The sequence below is a fragment of the Akebia trifoliata genome, unplaced genomic scaffold (genome assembly GCF_017979445.1).
Source record: "Akebia trifoliata isolate Shusen 1 unplaced genomic scaffold, ASM1797944v1 Contig01106, whole genome shotgun sequence".
Lineage (NCBI taxonomy): Eukaryota > Viridiplantae > Streptophyta > Magnoliopsida > Ranunculales > Lardizabalaceae > Akebia > Akebia trifoliata.
The window spans coordinates 1-6337 of record NW_028237499.1 but is presented as its reverse complement, the minus strand read 5'-3'; the positions used below and the strand labels follow the sequence as shown (position 1 = coordinate 6337).

The following is a 6337-nucleotide window of genomic DNA, read 5'->3' as shown; positions in this document are numbered from 1 at the left end:
TTGCAGAAATGGAGCAAGGGAAAACAAAAGGAGAAGGTGACCAACATGGTTTTGTTTGATCAGACGAGTCACGATAAGCTTCTTTTGTCCGACAGATTCGAGGGTATGATTTCTCTTTCAATTTCCTTTTATTGTCAACTATTTTTCTTGATTCTTTAAGAACTATGGTATTTTTTTTTTGTTTGATCTTCATGGATTCATTGTCAATACAAAGAGAAGATGTTGATTGGTTATGTTTACCTAATTTAATATGAACCTTGGGTTCATGGTTTTAAAACTCATTTTGACGAAGGAGACGAGACAAGACGTTTTGGATGAGATATCCGATTGATTTGAGTCGTTTCAGACTAGATTTTAAAAAACGCCTTAGAATTAGAGCAAACCATTTCTTTGAAACAACTTGTCAACTCGTCTCATTGGTAAACGATACCGAAACAACTTGGACTAGTTGTCTCGGTCTCGGAAGATATTTAAAACCATGCTTGGGTTATACTCAAGGTAGAAATTGTACAATTGTTTCCTTTCCATCAAATTTGAAGTAAGGTGTAGGATAATGTGATTAATTTTATGGATCTACCACTTTGGGGATTCATCTCTTTCTTTTTATTATGAGGATGCAAGCTTACAATCTTAGCTGAGGTACAACTAAAAGCCTTCCTATAGTGTAATTTCAGTGTTGATTCTACCTTTCTTTTAATATTCTCTCTCTCTTTGTTGATTTTTGTGATTTCAGGGTAAGTTTAGCAATTTTAGCCAAGTTTAAATTGCATTTTCTTTTATGTAAACAATACTCACCCAATTGAAATTTGTATGTAAGTAATTGTTGATTGTGATCCAATGATGTGAAGAATATATGTGGGTTCAAGTCCAGCTTACCCACCAAATATATATATGGGGTTAGGTTATTAGTGTTGAAACTTTGGCTTATTAGCCTCGGGTGATGCTATGTGTACCAGATTGTTGACTTTGGAAGATGCCTACTATGATGGCCAAGTCGAGACGATTATTGACAAGATGCTTCAGCATGTCCACATGCTCAGAGAAGGGTATGCTTGACTTCATATTTTATTTTATATTTTAGTGATTTTGGCTTATTAGCTTTGGTTTTGGAAATTTTCCTTTTCGTTTATGAAACCATAAATTTCATATTTACATAGGTAAACTGAATCATTTATTTGTAATCATGATTGTTTTAGATATATACCAAAGTAGCACTTGATTAGGCTAATTTTGCTTCACTTTTTGTCGTTAGAATCATTGGACAAGTTGCTTTCATTGGGAAGCATCAATGAATATTCTCAGATTCTTACCTTGCAGAGTGGAGTCCTACCGGTGTTGTTGACAATCAATGTGTCTTCGAGGTAATGTTCAGTGTTTTATTCAAAGCTTATTTATTGTATGAGTTCCTTGTTTATGTAACTTTGGGAGATTGTCCATTATGACACAATATATTTTGCAAGTTTTACAGACAAATGCCTTTATCCTTTTGTTATACATATTATTTTTGCATACTTATTTGAGCATCTCCTGTCTTCTTACAGGACAATTATGAGTTTCATCGACAGTTTTCATCTGGAATAAAGGTCAGTTTTTTTTTCTTTGATATTTGTGGATAATTTAAAACATATCGAATCTTACTTAAGGTTAACGAATCTTATCTTATGATAACGAATCTTCTAACCTTATTCATTTGGTATTTTTCTACGTTCAAGTGATAAGGCATGTCTATTAATCATTTTGCGCCATTTTGCAGACAATCGCAATAATTTCAGTTGGATCCCAAGCGGTAGTGCACTTTGGATCCACTCAGAAGGTCAGTTGTAGGGAAACTTAAAACAATATTTTTTTTTTCCCATTCTTATGCATCAAATTACTTAGAAAGATAAACTAACCTATCTTTTATTCAAAATTTACTATTACATTTAAGCAATAGAATTTATGAGGTGGTTGTTTCCTGTTGACTAGTTCAAGCAGTCTGGGTGAATGACTCCAAGTTATAGACAACACAAGAATTATTATTATGTAATAGGGTTTCAATATTGATCATTAATAATAACAGGAAATGTTTTTTTATTCTTCTTTTTGACTACCACATTTAGTGTTGCAGTTATAATCTAGTGCTTTAAAACTACTAAGTTAAAAGGTTTCTCTTAAGTCTTGGTTAGAGCTAACATTGTTTGTATTGCTACTACAGATTTTGGAGAGGTTGGACTTCGTGGATCATATTAAGAGTTTATTTCAGCGGCTGGACAGTGTTGATGGGTGTATTATCTCAAGAAATGCACCGACAGCTTTGTACAATGAACTATATGATCCAAGTGGGATGGTTGCTTCTGTAATTACTTCTAGACAGTGTTGATGGGTGTATTACTTGCTTTTTTATTTTATTTTAAAGTATCCTTTTATAATTGATTATGTTGACATTTTTTTTTTGTATCTTACCATTTAGGTTGAATGGGAAGAGATAAATCAAAAACTGCCATATGTAGGATTGAGGCTTGAATGTGTTTTGTGGTTGGTTGAAATTAGAGGTGTTACTTTTTGGACTTCTAGATTGGGCGAGTTCTAGTTGAGGACCTAATATATTTTTTAAAATAATACCCTATAGTGACGGTCAGCGACCATAGCTAAAGGTTTAATATAGATATATTTTTTAATAAAATACCCTATAGTGACAGCCAATAGCGGCTGTCGCTATTAGTCCATATACCGACGGCTGTTGCGACCGACCGTTGCTATATCCCTAAATTCTATGATTTTTAACCGTCGAATATTTTTTCGACAAGGCCCAATTTGACGGTCAAGACTGTCGAATTTTGAAAATTTTCACGTAGTGTTTAGGAATCCATTACGATGGACTTGCTTGAGAGGTATTGTTAATAGTGCACTTATTCACTCATAATCATATGCAAATTTCCTGTACTATCTCATTAGTCCATGGTAACCTCATAGTGCATGCACACTTTTGGGTATTTGTAGTTTTATCACACTTTATATGTTCTATGGGTTTGAATGCAACCTTAGTTTAAAAATGTCCATTATGTGGATAGTAGATTGTGTATTATGCAGGTATTTTATTTATCAGGAAAATTTTATATGTCCATTTTTAAGAGGAGATGCTGTCAAAATTTCGATAAAATTATAACATTTATATATTTATTTAAATTGAAAATAATTATTTTGATAATTTTTTAATATAAATTTATTATATATATATATTTATTTATTGTATTCTGGTCATTTTTTTGTGTATTCTAGGTGCATTATCAACATTAAGGTATTCTAGTCATTTTACCAGAATCCAGCAATAAAAAGCTGTAAAACGAACAGTTTTTCTAACTTCAGTGCTTCTGTAACGAACAAGCTTCTGCTAAATATGGCTTTTCAGACTCTTGGCTTCTGCTTCTTCTAGAAGCCAACTTCTGAAGTTGGAGCTAGCTTTTGTAAAGAACAGACCCTTAGTAATTTGGTAATTTTTTAGTGATTTTTATCGTGAAACTTCTTTTTGGGTCTGCAAGATGATGATTTCTATGTTTCTAGGGTTGTATTTTCCTAACGTAGCGTGGTTTCTAAGGTTTTGTCAGTTCGAGAGACCTCATTTGGATTTCTGAAACACATCTGGTAACAAAATAAAGCAATGGAATACACATCCATCATTGGGAATCATTGTGATCGGGTTGACAAGTCGATTAATCAGGCGAGTGCAAAAATGGGGTGTCTACAATAACATAAAATGAATTTTAAAAAATCATGTTTTTTTCTTTGCTTGTAGTGACTTATAATCAATGTATAAGGGTAGGGGTGTCACTGGATGGCCGAAATCTGAATTCAAAAAATCGGATATCGGATTTGGATATCATTTTAAAATTCGAATGAGTTTCGGATACGAAATCGGATATTGCGATATCCGATTTGATAATATCCGCTCCGATATAATATATATATGTTTTAGAACAAAACTTTTATATATGTATATATATGGTGCTGTGTATTCGTGTTATACAACAAAATTTTATTTTTAAAACTTTATCTTCTCTCAACCACCTTAAAAGCTAAAACGTGAAGAACTAGTCGACGTAACGATGGGTTTCGATCGAACTTCGTAACCACTGTCTTCTCTGGCCGACGAGCATCAGATACATATTTTATATCTCTCTCTCTCTCTCCAATCCGAACCAGTCAGAGTGATTTTTTGGAGGAAATCTATGGGTTTCGAGTTTCGACTGTGCGAACTCTGACACGTCTTCTCTGACTGACGAGCATCTAGGTACATATTCTCTCTCTCTCTTCGATCCGAACCAGTTGGAGTGATTTTTTGGAGGAAATCTATGGGTTTTGACTATGCAAACTCCGACAGATTAAGGATGATGGTATTTTGTAGGATTTTTTATCAGATCGGATATCAGATATATTTTTCGGATTCGAATTCGTCAGTTTGTTAGGGATATCCGATCAGATTTGAATTCGAATTCGGATAGATTATTTTTTTTTTCGGATTCGAATTCAGATATAACACTATCTGATCGGATACCTATTCGTTGACATCCTTACATAAGGGGTTAGGTATACCTAAGAACTAAGTAAGAAGGTTCGATTGAGGGACAAAGAAGGAGTTAGGCACCTTGTCTCACCTATTAAGTGATGGTTACCAAAAGATGGTCACAAATGAAGTAGAACATTGATTTTTGAAAATTTTGAAGTTAGGGGAGATTTGAGTGTTATAGGATAAAATTGACACACATATTTGGTATGTAATTGGTTGGTTTACATTTTTATTAATAGATTCATTGGGGGTATTTGTAAATGAAGGGGGGGATTTTTTAATTTTCTTGTACTTAAGGCAATTTTTGGGAATAATTATAAGTGTAAGTGAAAAGGAGAGTACTTTGGAATAATTGTAAGTGAAAAGTTATTTTAAAATAATTGAGGGAGTGCTCTGTAATAATTATAAGTGAAGGAACACTTTGTAATAATTGTTACTTATAAATGAGGGAGTTACTAGTTTTTTCCAAGATTATCATTTTATAGATAAAAGAGAAACTTTAGTCATAATTTATTCTGTAATTTCTCTCTCTCACACTTAGGACTGTCAACGGATGTTTATTAGTTCGGATACAACAATATCTGAATCTGAATCAAAAAATTTTATCTGATATTTGAATTCGAATTCGAATCTATTATCTTAATGGATATTGGATAATATCCGATTAGAATTCGAATAATTCGTATATAAAAAAAAACCTATTTTTTCTTTATCCAGCTAATTTTAATTATTAAAAAATACTTAATATATATTATATAAATATGTATATATATTATTCATATAATAAAAAATAAAATAAAATAAAATAAAATAAAATATATTATATTATTTATATAATAAATTAGTCAAATAAAATAATGTATAACATATATTATTTTGAATTGGATATTAATTCGAATATATAAAATTATCTGATTTTTCAAATTCAAATTCAAATTCAAGTCGGATTCGAATTTTCGACTATCCATTGACACCCTTACTCACACTTACACACCACAACATGGGGGAGGAAGAGAAAAAAAGGAGACTTAGAAAGTAGAGAAGAAAATTAGGGATCTTGGAAAATAAGATGAAGATGAAGTAGAAACTCCACCAATGAAACTCCAAAATTTGTAAAATTTCTTTATTGTTTTTCAATGAAATTCTAAATTTAATTACAGTTTTCATCTAATTTCTTATTTCTCTTTCAATTTCTTGTATCTTTAATTCTTTCATCCACTGCAAGAAAATGACATATCACGAACAATTTTTTGAGACGGCTTTTATCCCATTCTAATTGAGATGAAGTCTTACGTCTCTCATTCGATTTTTCCAAAGCTTCATCTACAAATCAATTTTCACTAAACCTCATCGCTCCTATCTTCGACTACAAACCCTAATCTCGCTTCTGATCTTTCTCTCTCAAACCCTTGTTTTTCATCTCAATTTCTCTCTTCTTCAACTCCATTCTTCGATTCTTCATCTCGATTTCAAAATCATTTTGATTTTTAGCCGTTGAAGCGAAAAGGAAGTTTGAAGAAGTTAGATATACTAGAAACCCTCGTTTCATCCTAAAATCTATGGTTTCTAGGGTTTAAGAACTATTTCGAAAGCTCAATCCGAGTTGCCGATGAGCTTCTTCTTGTGAACATTAGTAAGTTCTTCTCACCAACCAAACTCGTTGATAAATAAAAATGAGTTAATCACAGTAGTCCTGTAGGGAAGGCCCAACCCAAATGAATGGAAACATTGTTGCTGGGGGCTCCCTTCATCTGCGAGCTTTTCTCTGTTAGGTAATGGTATATTTCTCAATAG

The 6337-nt window shown here is 32.3% G+C and overlaps 1 long non-coding RNA gene across 1 annotated transcript; it reads left to right on the top strand.

Moving 5' to 3' along the window:
- The first annotated feature begins 923 nt into the window (after window positions 1–923).
- LOC147380686 (uncharacterized) lies at window positions 924–2475 on the top strand. The gene is made up of 4 exons (XR_015175174.1): window positions 924–1361; window positions 1542–1583; window positions 1754–1813; window positions 2195–2475. It is a non-coding gene; the product is annotated as an uncharacterized LOC147380686 (long non-coding RNA).
- The last annotated feature ends 3862 nt before the right edge of the window (window positions 2476–6337 follow it).